Source organism: Mytilus galloprovincialis, chromosome 6, assembly GCF_965363235.1.
Source record: "Mytilus galloprovincialis chromosome 6, xbMytGall1.hap1.1, whole genome shotgun sequence".
NCBI classification, from domain to species: Eukaryota; Metazoa; Mollusca; class Bivalvia; order Mytilida; family Mytilidae; genus Mytilus; species Mytilus galloprovincialis.
The window spans coordinates 45,383,193-45,397,801 of record NC_134843.1 but is presented as its reverse complement, the minus strand read 5'-3'; the positions used below and the strand labels follow the sequence as shown (position 1 = coordinate 45,397,801).

Below are 14,609 nucleotides of genomic sequence, written 5' to 3'. Positions count from 1 at the left end.
GCTTCTTGTATAAATGTTTAATTTAAGAATGCTTGCTCCTCTGTTTAAAAATAACAAGTGTTCAAACTTTTAAAACACTGTTACAAACTGATATTATATAAGATATTATCCTTTAAAAGAATGATAGGTCCTTCTCCTTGTTTTAGAGATATCATCAATGAAAATAAGGGGGGGAAATTATTTTCTCTAGAAATCATATATTTAACATTAGCACCTTTTTTTCTTTGGAAAACTATGAAAAAGTAACCAGGATCACAGATACTGTAAGTTGTTGGAAGACAACATTTACATTAGAATTATAACAAAAATAAATGGTATTTTGGAGTATTATTGTGTTATTTGGTCTTACAAACATCTACTTCACATTATCTTTTTGTTATGATAACAATATGAAGACAAAGACTAATATAAAGGATACTAGATAAAAGACCTGACAGAAGTAATAATGAAAATGCAAACTGTCATCTAATATTTTTTTGTTGCCAATGAGGTACTTTTGATTAACAATGAGATGATTGATTGCCAATGAGATACGTTTGATTCCCAATGAGATTCTTTTGGTTGCAAATGATATACTAGTGATTGCCAATGAGATATGATTGATTAACAATGAGATACTTTTGGTTGCCAAGGATATACTATTGATTGCCAATGAGATACTATTGATTGCCAATGAGAAACTATTGATTGCCAATGATATACTATTGATTGTTAATGAGATACAATTAATTGCCAATGAGATACTTTGATTGCCAATGAGAGATGATTGATTGCTAAGAATATACTGTAAACCAATTTATTTTCACGGATACTTTATTTCGCGTTCTACCCTGTCTTGGCCACTTTGCGGCTATTTTATGTCGTGATTTTACTTGAAGGAAAGATCTAAGTTTTACATGTTCGCGACGATTTATATGCGCGTTATTTTTCTACTCGTGAAAGCCGCGAAAATAAATCATTGCGAAAATAAGTTGGTTTACAGTATTAGTGATTGCCAATGAGATATGATTGATTGACAATGAGATACTTTTGGTTGCCAGGGTATATACTATTGATTGCCAATGAGCTACTATTGATTGTTAATGAGATATGATTTATTGCCAATGAAATACTTTGATCGCCAATGAGATACTTTGATTGCCAACGAGATACTTTGATCACTAATGAGATACTTTGATTGTCAATGAGATACTTTGATAGCCAATGAGATACTTTAATTGCAATGCAATATTTTACAAGAAAAAAGATGTGGTCAATAACAGGTCACTGTACAGTTGTGAACAACAAGCTAAACCTTTACCTGGATTTGTTTTTTTCTAAATGGATTTATGACTTTTGAATACTACTGTTGCCTTTATTTTATTTATATGTAGTAAGTTATAAAAGGCCTTTGGAGGGGGTGGGAATACAACTGCGAAATAAAATTGAGAATGGAAATGGGGGGAATGTGTCAAAGAGACAACAACCCGACCAAAGAGCAAACAACAGCCGAAGGCCATTAATACAGCAAGTAACTCCCACACCCGGAGGCGTACTTCAGCTGTCCCTAAACAAAAATGTATACTAGTTCAGTGATATTGGACGTCATACTAAACACAAGAAACTAAAATCAAACCTGACTCTGGACATGCTAAAACCAATTTTAAATCTTCCTCAGTTTATTCAACATTTGCCAGATATTGAATAAGCTCTCATTGACGAGTGGTCAATCCAGAAATTTTCATAAGGAGGGGCCATTGACTGCCTAAGAGGGGGCCTGCTCCAGTCATGCTTCAGTAGTTCCCTATATAATCAACCAAGTTTTTCCCACAAAAAGGGAGGGAGCCTCTAAATCTGCCTCTGGTGACACAGATAAAGTGACACTTTCCTGAATGACCAGCACACAAATTTGGTTGATATTAAGTACATGCCATAAAAGTGAATATAAAATTGGCCACTTGCAAAATAATTGATAGAGCACCTTGGCTTTATGATTTTTTGTTATAAATATTCCGATCCTATTGCAGCATAATGACATACATTTGAGTTGGGGACAGAGAGAAAAAAATAACTTGCAATTAGGCTAGAAAAAAAGTAAGTTTGACATTGAACATTGGATATTATTTCAAATTAAAATTTATGTATATACATGTATATGAAAATGTTGCAGGTCAGCTAGTTGATGTTGCCTGAGAGGGGCACATTCTTTTGCTCCTTTATATCATCTTCTTTTCCAACCTTGCTCTGTGAGGTAAGACAAAGGTCAAAATTTAGTTGCCATGTAATCAAGATCAGTAAGGACACTATTTCAAAATTAAAAACATTTTTAGCTATCAGGTGGAAAGAAAATGTCTATTATCTAAATAAAATTAAACCATTTTAGATAAGTTATTTCATTATTTATTAAATTACGTTTCTTTTGTTTGACCCCTTTGACCTTGCTACCTGTAGGAATTTCCACTTTTGTTGATTAATGAGTGTGGTTTGAATGCTGTGTGGTTTATAAGGATCAGAAGATCATATATTGATGTATGATTTACGTATTATGATACTTTCAGAGGCATTTAAAGTGACAATATCTATATCATTTAACTTTTGAACAATTGTTTAGTGTGTCAGTTGAATGAAACAGTTTTTAATTTTACTTTTTATAATGTAATTAAGTTGTTGGATGACAAGTATTTACCAAGCTTCCTTGTGTGTTAGCTATTGGTTACAGCATAAGAGCTTTTGGGGTGGGATGTAAAATATATATTAAGAAATAAAAGTCAGCAAAGCAAATTCAGTAAATAGAAAAAATAGAATTCATTGTAATATATATATAAAAGAAGATGTGGTATGATTGCCAATGAGACAACTGTCCACAAGACACCAAAATGACACAGACATTAACAACTATAGTTCACCATATGGCCTTCAACAATGAGCAAAGCCCATACCGCATAGTCGGCTACAAAAGGCCCTGATATGACATTGTAAAACAATTCAAACGAGAAAACTAATGGCCTTATTTATATAAAAATTCGTAAGGGTTCCACGGAACTCAGTGTCTCGCCTACTTTTTCTGTTAATCGCAGACTCAACAAAAATGAGGAAAAACATCAATAAAAATTTCCCTCTTGATACTGTTCTTTGATTGAAAGAAGCTTCCAAGTTTGGTAAAAAATCCAGGATAGTTTATGAATCTAATAAATGTTTTATAAACTTTAACTGCAGACTGTATGTAATGTTAACTGGAAGAAAAACTATGTCCATTTATAAGTAAAATACGGAAAAAGTGAATTTTTTTTTTACAAAATTTACTTCTGAATAAGATCTTATGATCAGAATAAAGCTTTTGTCTAAGTTTGGTAGAAATCCAGGATAGTTTAAGAACATTATAAAAATTTTAAAAACTTAAACCACAGAGTGAATGTTTTGTTTCTGGCAAAAAAACTAAGTCCATTTACAAGTAAAATACGGAAAAGTGGAAATTTATTTTTACAAAATTTTCTTCTTGATACTATCTTATGATCATAAACAAGCTTCTGTCCAAGTTTGGTACAAATCAAGGATAGTTTATGAAAGTTATTAAAATTTTAAAAACTTTAACCACAGAGTGAATGTTATGTTTCCTCACAGAAAAACTAAGTCCATTTATAAGTAAAATACGGAAAAGTGGAAATTTATTTTTACAAAATTTTCTTCTTGATACTATCTTATGATCATAAACAAGCTTCTGTCCAAGTTTGGTACAAATCAAGGATAGTTTATGAAAGTTATTAAAATTTTAAAAACTTTAACCACAGAGTGAATGTAATGTTTCCTCGCAGAAAAACTAAGTCCATTTATAAGTAAGGGAGCTACCATTTGATTTTTATGGGGGGGCTAGGATGAAAAATTTTGTCCTGCCTTTTTTTTTAGTTGTAATCTCTGTCCTGCCTTTTTATTTTTCACTCTATTCGGTCCTGCCTTTTTTTTTTATTAGTTTATCCTGACTTTTTTTACCTAAATTGTCATCCTGCCTTTTTTTTTTGCAAAGTGTCTCATCCTGCCTTTTTTTTTAACTCAAAACTCCTGTCCTGCCTATTTTTTTAAAATTTCATCCTAGCCCCCCCATAAAAATCAAATGGTAGCTCCCTAAAATACGGAAAAAATGGAATTTTATTTTTACAAAATTTACTTCTGGATACTTTCTTATGATCATAAACAAGCTTCTGTCCAAGTTTTGGTAGAAATTCAGTATAGTTTAAGAAAGTTATTAAAATTTCAAAAACTTTAACCACAGAGTGAATATTTGTGGACGCCGCCGACGACGACGGAATGTAGGATCGCTTAGTCTCGCTTTTTCGACTAAAGTCGAAGGCTCGACAAAAATGAACAAAAAATAAATATGAAACACATAAACAAACGACAACCACTGAATTACAGGCTCCTGACTTGGGACAGGCACATACAAAAAGAATGTGGCGGGGTTAGTTTAAACATATTTTATTGTCCAAAAAAACATTGACAATAGGATTGGACACAAGTTTTGCAACTTAGAACGTCTTCTCCATAAAGCGGGGTTAAACATGTTAGGGAGATCCCAACCCTCCCCCTAACCTGGGACAGTGGTATAACAGTACAACATAGGAACGAACTATAAAAATATGTCGAGATAAATTTAAAGTACCTTGTATATCACTTCTCTTAGAGTGGGGTATATATTGCTATCTCCTTGTCTGCTTTTTCATCCGTAAAAAACCATTCGTTTGCCATAAATATCTTAGGTACTATTAAATAGAATGGCTTCAGATTTTGTGAGCAGCGTGACAGTGATGAGTTATAACTTGAAGCATATGATCACTATTTGAGTCTGTCAGACACATACCTTGTATTTGACATTGACAAGTTGTAACATGCAAGTGCTTGTCTGAACTGTCAGAGACACCAACCTTGTGTTAGACATTGACAAGTTGTAACATGCAAGTGTTTATCTGAACTGTCAGAGACACCAACCTTGTGTTAGACATTGACAAGTTGTAACATGCAAGTGTTTATCTGAACTGTCAGAGACACCAACCTTGTGTTAGACATTGACAAGTTGTAACATGCAAGTGTTTGTCTGAACTGTCAGAGACATACCTTGTGTTTGACATTGACAAGTTGTAACATGCAAGTGTTTATCTGAACTGTCAGAGACACCAACCTTGTGTTAGACATTGACAAGTTGTAACATGCAAGTGTTTGTCTGGTCTGTCAGAGACATATACCTTGTGTTTGACATTGACAAGTTGTAACATGCAAGTGTTTGTCTGAACTGTCAGAGACACCAACCTTGTGTTAGACATTGACAAGTTGTAACATGCAAGTGTTTGTCTGGTCTGTCAGAGACATATACCTTGTGTTTGACATTGACAAGTTGTAACATGCAAGTGTTTGTCTGGTCTGTCAGAGACACCAACCTTGTGTTTGACATTGACAAGTTGTAACATGCAAGTGTTTATCTGAACTGTCAGAGACACCAACCTTGTGTTAGACATTGACAAGTTGTAACATGCAAGTGTTTGTCTGGTCTGTCAGAGACATATACCTTGTGTTTGACATTGACAAGTTGTAACATGCAAGTGCTTGTCTGATCTGTCAGAGACACCTACCTTGTGTTAGACATTGACAAGTTATAACATGCAAGTGTTTGTCTGGTCTGTCAGAGACATACCTTGTGTTTGACATTGACAAGTTGTAACATGCAAGTGCTTGTCTGAACTGTCAGAGACACCAACCTTGTGTTAGACATTGACAAGTTGTAACATGCAAGTGTTTGTCTGGTCTGTCAGAGACATACCTTGTGTTTGACATTGACAAGTTGTAACATGCAAGTGATTGTCTGAACTGTCAGAGACACCAACCTCGTGTTAGACATTGACAAGTTGTAACATGCAAGTGTTTGTCTGGTCTGTCAGAGACATACCTTGTGTTTGACATTGACAAGTTGTAACATACAAGTGCTTATCTGAACTGTCAGAGACACCAACCTTGTGTTAGACATTGACAAGTTGTAACATGCAAGTGTTTGTCTGGTCTGTCAGAGACACCAACCTTGTGTTAGACATTGACAAGTTGTAACATGCAAGTGTTTGTCTGGTCTGTCAGAGACACATACCTTGTGTTTGACATTGACAAGTTGTAACATGCAAGTGCTTGTCTGAACTGTCAGAGACACCAACCTTGTGTTAGACATTGACAAGTTGTAACATGCAAGTGTTTGTCTGGTCTGTCAGAGACACATACCTTGTGTTTGACATTGACAAGTTGTAACATGCAAGTGTTTGTCTGGTCTGTCAGAGACACATACCTTGTGTTTGACATTGACAAGTTGTAACATGCAAATATTTGTCTGGTCTGTCAGAGACACATACCTTGTGTTTGACATTGACAAGTTGTAACATGCAAGTGCTTGTCTGAACTGTCAGAGACACCAACCTTGTGTTAGACATTGACAAGTTGTAACATGCAAGTGTTTATCTGAACTGTCAGAGACACCAACCTTGTGTTAGACATTGACAAGTTGTAACATGCAAGTGTTTATCTGAACTGTCAGAGACACCAACCTTGTGTTAGACATTGACAAGTTGTAACATGCAAGTGTTTGTCTGAACTGTCAGAGACATACCTTGTGTTTGACATTGACAAGTTGTAACATGCAAGTGTTTATCTGAACTGTCAGAGACACCAACCTTGTGTTAGACATTGACGAGTTGTAACATGCAAGTGTTTGTCTGGTCTGTCAGAGACATATACCTTGTGTTTGACATTGACAAGTTGTAACATGCAAGTGTTTGTCTGGTCTGTCAGAGACACCAACCTTGTGTTAGACATTGACAAGTTGTAACATGCAAGTGTTTATCTGAACTGTCAGAGACACCAACCTTGTGTTAGACATTGACAAGTTGTAACATGCAAGTGTTTGTCTGGTCTGTCAGAGACATATACCTTGTGTTTGACATTGACAAGTTGTAACATGCAAGTGCTTGTCTGAACTGTCAGAGACACCTACCTTGTGTTAGACATTGACAAGTTATAACATGCAAGTGTTTGTCTGGTCTGTCAGAGACATACCTTGTGTTTGACATTGACAAGTTGTAACATGCAAGTGCTTGTCTGAACTGTCAGAGACACCAACCTTGTGTTAGACATTGACAAGTTGTAACATGCAAGTGTTTGTCTGGTCTGTCAGAGACATACCTTGTGTTTGACATTGACAAGTTGTAACATGCAAGTGATTGTCTGAACTGTCAGAGACACCAACCTCGTGTTAGACATTGACAAGTTGTAACATGCAAGTGTTTGTCTGGTCTGTCAGAGACATACCTTGTGTTTGACATTGACAAGTTGTAACATACAAGTGCTTATCTGAACTGTCAGAGACACCAACCTTGTGTTAGACATTGACAAGTTGTAACATGCAAGTGTTTGTCTGGTCTGTCAGAGACACATACCTTGTGTTTGACATTGACAAGTTGTAACATGCAAGTGCTTGTCTGAACTGTCAGAGACACCAACCTTGTGTTAGACATTGACAAGTTGTAACATGCAAGTGTTTGTCTGGTCTGTCAGAGACACATACCTTGTGTTTGACATTGACAAGTTGTAACATGCAAGTGTTTGTCTGGTCTGTCAGAGACACATACCTTGTGTTTGACATTGACAAGTTGTAACATGCAAATATTTGTCTGGTCTGTCAGAGACACATACCTTGTGTTTGACATTGACAAGTTGTAACATGCAAGTGTTTGTCTGGTCTGTCAGAGACACCAACCTTGTGTTAGACATTGACAAGTTGTAACATGCAAGTGTTTGTCTGGTCTGTCAGAGACACATACCTTGTGTTTGACATTGACAAGTTGTAACATGCAAGTGCTTGTCTGATCTGTCAGAGACACCTACCTTGTGTTCAACATTGAAAATAGTTATCAAAGGTACCATGATTATAATTTAGTACGCCAGACGTGCGTTTCGTCCACATAAGACTCATCAGTGACGCTCATATCAAAATATTTATAAAGCCAAACAAGTACAAAATTAAAGAGCATTAGGATCCAAAATTCCAAAAAGTTGTGCCAAGTCAGAGACACATACCTTGTATTTCACATTGGCAAGTTGTAACATGCAAGTGTTTGTCTGATCTGTCAGAGACACCTACCTTGTGTTAGACATTGACAAGTTGTAACATGCAAGTGCTTGTCTGAACTGTCAGAGACACCTACCTTGTGTTAGACATTGACAAGTTGTAACATGCAAGTGTTTGTCTGGTCTGTCAGAGACACATACCTTGTGTTTGACATTGACAAGTTGTAACAAGTGAATGCTTTTCTGAACTGTCAGAGACACCTAACTTGTGTTTGACATTGACAAGCTGTATCATGCAAGTGCTTGTCTGAACTGTCAGAGACACCAACCTTGTGTTAGACATTGACAAGTTGTAACATGCAAGTGTTTGTCTGGTCTGTCAGAGACACATACCTTGTGTTTGACATTGACAAGTTGTAACAAGTGAATGCTTTTCTGAACTGTCAGAGACACCTAACTTGTGTTTGACATTGACAAGCTGTATCATGCAAGTGCTTGTCTGAACTGTCAGAGACACCAACCTTGTGTTAGACATTGACAAGTTGTAACATGCAAGTGTTTGTCTGGTCTGTCAGAGACACATACCTTGTGTTTGACATTGACAAGTTGTAACATGCAAGTGTTTGTCTGAACTGTCAGAGACACCAACCTTGTGTTTGACATTGGCAAGTTTTAACATGCAAGTGTTTGTCTGATCTGCCAGAGACACCTACCTTGTGTTTGACATTGACAAGTTGTAACATGCAAGTGTTTGTCTGAACTGTCAGAGACACCAACCTTGTGTTAGACATTGACAAGTTGTAACATGCAAGTGTTTGTCTGGTCTGTCAGAGACATATACCTTGTGTTTGACATTGACAAGTTGTAACATGCAAGTGTTTGTCTGGTCTGTCAGAGACACATACCTTGTGTTTGACATTGACAAGTTGTAACATGCAAGTGTTTGTCTGAACTGTCAGAGACACCAACCTTGTGTTTGACATTGGCAAGTTTTAACATGCAAGTGTTTGTCTGATCTGCCAGAGACACCTACCTTGTGTTTGACATTGACAAGTTGTAACAAGTGAGTGCTTTTCTGATGATCTGTCAGAGACACCTAACTTGTGGTCAACATTGACAAGTTGTAACATGCAAGTGTTTTTAGGATCTGTCAGACATCTTTCTATTTGCCAATCTTTTTAATTTTTATACGACCGCAAAAATTGAAAATTTTTTGGTCGTATATTGGTAAAAAATGTATCACGTTGGCGTTGGCGTCGTCGTCGTCGTCGTCGTCCGAATACTTTAAGTTTTCGCACTCTAACTTTAAAAGTGAATAGAAATCTATGAAATTTTAACACAAGGTTTATGACCACAAAAGGAAGGTTGGGATTGATTTTGGGAGTTTTGGTCCCAACATCTTAGGAATTAATGGCCAAAAAGGGCCCAAATAAGCATTTTCTTGGTTTTCGCAATATAACTTTAGTTTAAGTGAATAGAAATCTATGAAATTTTGATACAAGGTTTATGACCACAAAAGGAAGGTTGGGATTGATTTTGGGAGTTTTGGTCCGAACAGTTTAGGAATTAGGGGCTAAAAAAGGGCCCAAATAAGCATTATTCTTGGTTTTCGCACAATAACTTTAGTATAAGTAAATAGAAATCAATGAAATTTAAACACAAGGTTTATGACCACAAAAGGAAGGTTGGGATTGATTTTGGGAGTTGAGGTCCCAACAGTTTAGGAATTAGGAGCCCAAATAAGCATTATTCTTGGTTTTCAAACCATAACTTTAGTATAAGTAAATAGAAATCTATGAAATTTAAACACAAGGTTTATGACCATAAAAGGAAGGTTGGGTTTGATTTTGGGAGTATTGGTCCCAACAGTTTAGGAATAAGGGGCCCAAAGGGTCCAAAATTGAACTTTGTTTGATTTCATCAAAAATTGAATAATTGGGGTTCTTTGATATGCCGAATCTAACTGTGTATGAAGATTCTTAATTTTTGGTCCCGTTTTCAAATTGGTCTACATTAAGGTCCAAAGTGTCCAAAATTAAACTTAGTTTGATTTTAACAAAAATTGAATCTTTGATATGCTGAATCTAAAAATGTACTTAGATTTTTGATTATTGGCCCAGTTTTCAAGTTGGTCCAAATCGGGGTCCAAAATTAAACTTTGTTTGATTTCATCAAAAATTGAATAATTGGGGGTTCTTTGATATGCCGAATCTAACTGTGCATGTAGATTCTTAATTTTTGGTCCCGTTTTGAAATTGGTCTACATTAAGGTCCAAAGTGTCCAAAATTAAACTTAGTTTGATTTTAACAAAAATTGAATCCTAGGGGTTCTTTGATATGCTGAATCTAAAAATGTAATTAGATTTTTGATTATGGGTCCAGTTTTCAAGTTGGTTCAAATTAGGATCCAAAATTATTATATTAAGTATTGTGCAATAGCAAGAAATTTTCAATTGCACAGTATTCAGCAATAGCAAGAAATCTTCAATTGCACAGTATTGTGCAATAGCAAGAAATTTTCAATTGCACAGTATTGCGCAATAGCAAGAAATCTTCAATTGCACAGCATTGTGCAATAGCAATTATTTTTAATTGCACAGTATTGCGCAATAGCAAGAAATATCTAATTGCACAATATTGTGCAATAGCAAGAAATTTTCAATTGGAGTTAACTTTCTTTGTCCAGAATAGCAGTTGAATCAACTTAAATCATTGTTTTATACAATATACAATGTATATTCACTTTTACTACCAACTGATAAATTAAAACAATCTTTACCATTCACTTGTTACAACTTGAAGATGGCCCCAGCGGGGGACTTAGTTTAACGTAGGACCCTATGGGAAATACATACAAATGTCTTCTTTTAGTGATCCACTGAATGGAATAAAACCAAACATAGCATGAATGTTCCTAATAAAATACTGACCAAGTGTTGTTACTTTGTCGCCATTCCAACGTCCAAGATGGCCGCCAGTGGGGGACTTAGTTTAACATAGGACCCTATGGGAAATACATACAAGTTTCTTCTTATAGAGAACCACACAATGGAATGAAACCAACCATAGCATAAATGTTCCTTATGAGTTGCTGACCAAGTGTTGTTACTTTGTAGCGGATCTATCATCCAAGATGGCCGCCAGTGGGGGACTTAGTTTAACATAGGACCCTATGGGAAATACATACAAATGTCTTCTTTTAGTGAACCACGGAATGGAATGAAACCAAACATAGCATGAATGTTCCTTATGAGATGCTGACCAAGTGTTGTTACTTTGTTGTCATTGCAACATCCAAGATGGCCACCAGTGGGTGGACTTAGTTTAACATAGGACCCTATGGGAAATGCATACAAAAGTCTTCTTCTAAAGAACCACTGAATTGAATGAAATTAAACATAGCATGAATGTCCTTTCCTTATGAGGTGCTGGCCAAGTGTTGTTACTTTTAGCCAAATTTCATATTTTTTTATATGATTTCAAAAACCCAAGTAGAATCAGGTGAGCGATACAGGCTCTTGAGAGCCTCTAGTTCTTTTTTATATAGTTTAGACATTGGTTTTCATGTTTGAATGGTTTTACACTAGTCATTTTTGGGGCCCTTTACAGCTTGCAGTTTGGTGTGAGCCAAAAGACTCATGTTGAAGACAGTACTTTGACACATAATGGTTTACTTTTACAAATTGTGAATTGGATGGAGATTTGGTCTCATTGCCACTAATACCACATCTTCTTATGTTAATGAAGACTAAAGTTTGTTCAAACATCAAGTGAATAGACAATAATTATAAGTAGGCTAAGGTCATCCATAATATCATGCATTCTTTTACATCAACATGTAGACATGTTCCAGCCAAATTAGACTAAATTGACAATACTGGAATGTGAATATATAATTTTCGTTAAGTGTTTTAATACAAAAGTATTTAATCAACTTTTAAGGTAATGATTTATTGCCAAAAACAAATAAAATGTTTGTTTACTTTGTATTTTAAATGTTTAAATATTAGATTGTACCAAGCTGTCGGACATTTTAAATAGTTTATTTAACATAGGGAATTAAAGTGCGTAATTTTGATATAACCTTTAACAAGATAACTAGCGAGCTCAAAGGCAAAAGATTTGCATAAATTATCATGGGTGTTTCTATAAGGCTTACTAAGTCCCCTTTATTCGGTGAAATTAAAACATATTTTCATTTTAAACTAATATGAATTTTATTTTTGAAGAAGGTGGGTAGTATTTGTTAATGACAACTCTGATTCATTTTATGCTATTAGTTATGCAGATTATAATCTCTTTTCAAATTTAAAGCATTATATTTGGGAGGCTGGTAATGGGTTATACTTATGTGACTGTAATGTTTTCTTGATTAAAGTTTGTTCAACATTAAAATTATCAGCAACAGTTTTTTTATCAAATCTTTCAAATAAAGTACAGATGTCTTTTTCACATTTTAAATTTCCCTGATGTGAAGAAACTGAGATAAGGGAAGTAACTGCAGAATGAGAAAATGACCCATGTAATCAAATTATGTCCTAGAGTAAGAATGTAATTTTTCATGAAGAAACTTTATTTGTGGCCCTATTTTCTCTATGTTGAACCCCTGACAACATTGGATGTTACACTCATCCACCTTTTTTTTAAATTCTGGTCTCTGTGACTGTCTTTATGTCCTTCACTAATGAATTGGACCACTATGCAGAAATGTTAATAAAAAGTACTTATTTGAAAACAAACACACATTTCAAATACCTCTATTTTTTGTAACATATGGGTACAGTTTTTGAAACATATGAAAAGTTGGGTCTTTTTGCTGGTGTTTATAGTTTTGCCAAATTTGATAGAGATATCGTTCACTTCTTTCAAAGCAGATATATTGAAACTGACAGTGAGGTTGTTTCTTTTGCCATTTGACCAAAGAAAAGTTAGAGATATAAGGAATTGTCATACATTTAGTACATAAAATTATTAATAGCATAACCAAAAATATTGGACACTACAACAGACCTACGTGGTAACTCTCCAGGGAAAAATCATATATATAACAAAATAGTTACCAATGGCTGACAAAACACTTGTCCCAAGGTTTAATTGTTTATTTTAAGTCTTCAAAGAAAGAAAGAGAGAATTTGTACTTTCAGTGAGTACTTAACTTTTGCAGAAATAAAAAATCACAAAATTATCACACTAAGAATAATGATTTCTCAATAACAAATATTCAGACTATATAATATTCTCTAGTGAATTACTTCACTTTAAGTCAGAAAATAGAGTTTGTAACTATATTATCTGTGTAGCATGTTATTGGAAAAAAATATTTTAGGAAAATCAGTCTTTTTGATTTCCAACTAATTTTTTGTCTGATTAGTTTTGAGTTTGCAGACAACTTGTAAAAAATTGAACAAATTTGATTCCCTAATTACAGGTTTTACTTTATAAACAATTTTTCAGACTTGACAGTGTCGGTGATCAGCAACTCTTTATTGGTGCTTTTAAGTTTTTGGCTAATTTAACAATTTGTCTCATTTACATAATTCAAAAAATGAATTGTGCAACATGTTTTTCAACTAATTTCTCTTACATTGATTAATGACAATTTATCACCATAAAAATATATCCTTTGGGCATTGAGTGATTGGGGTAATTATTGCTAGCAGCATAGTGTTTATTATTTATCATTAATTTTGTCTAATTGACAGGAAAATCTATCAAATTCCACAGCTTCTTTATATGGCACTCATTAGGTGGCATTATTAAGGAAAATATTGTTTGTTCAAAATAATCCTAACTTGTGACATTTACATGTTTTGAACAGCTGATGTAAGGAAATGAGAACTATATAACAATTCTATAATTATTGACTTTTCAATTATTAGTATAGACATAAAACTTGGTATTTAACATTTTATATGTCTTTACATTTTCTTAAATCAAAGATAACCCAAAAGAATGACTTTCTTTTATAAAGGCCAACAGACTTGTAGGTGTACTAATCAAAGATTCCATTTAGAGCCCTTTTTGTCCACAATCTTCGTCTTCTGCTCATAGACTTGTGAATAATTTGTTGTTATGACTATTTGGGAAAGATTAACCTTTATACCTGTTTCTAATTACTGAGAAAGATCTTTTCTTGTTTGTTTCACAAAACTCTAGGTCAAGTTTAGAAATATTGTCATCTGTTTAAATTAATTGATGGGGTACTTGATATTATTAGATTTAAAGTAAACAATTTAAGTAGAGGAATTTGAAACCTAATTAACATAAATTGTCATTCAAGATTAATTTATTCAGTACAATTTATTTTTTAATTAATAGGAGAGAAATCAGGGATAGACTAACATTGTTAATTATCCACCCTGAGAAACCATACATCATTCAACTTCTAACCATTACGCTGGGTATCATTTTTCCCTTTTAATTAATACTTAAAATTTTACGAGGAATGGGTCGCTGATTGCTTTGTCTTGATGTCAGATTTTTAAGAGAGTTTGAGAGCAATATTGTTTTGAGTTGGGGTGCACCTGTGTCACTAATTG

The 14,609-nt window shown here is 34.4% G+C and overlaps 1 protein-coding gene across 9 annotated transcripts in view; it reads left to right on the top strand.

The window, feature by feature from the left end:
• Positions 1–14,609, top strand: part of LOC143079709 (uncharacterized) — an 88,603-nt gene that overhangs the window by 28,032 nt on the left and 45,962 nt on the right. The window contains exon 3 of one of the 9 annotated variants that reach the window (XM_076255227.1): positions 2,007–2,073. The exons of the other annotated variants lie outside the window; for them this stretch is intronic. The gene's annotated coding sequence lies outside the window, so the exon portion shown is untranslated. The remainder of the gene's footprint in view (positions 1–2,006; positions 2,074–14,609) is intronic. 9 annotated transcript variants of the gene reach the window in all.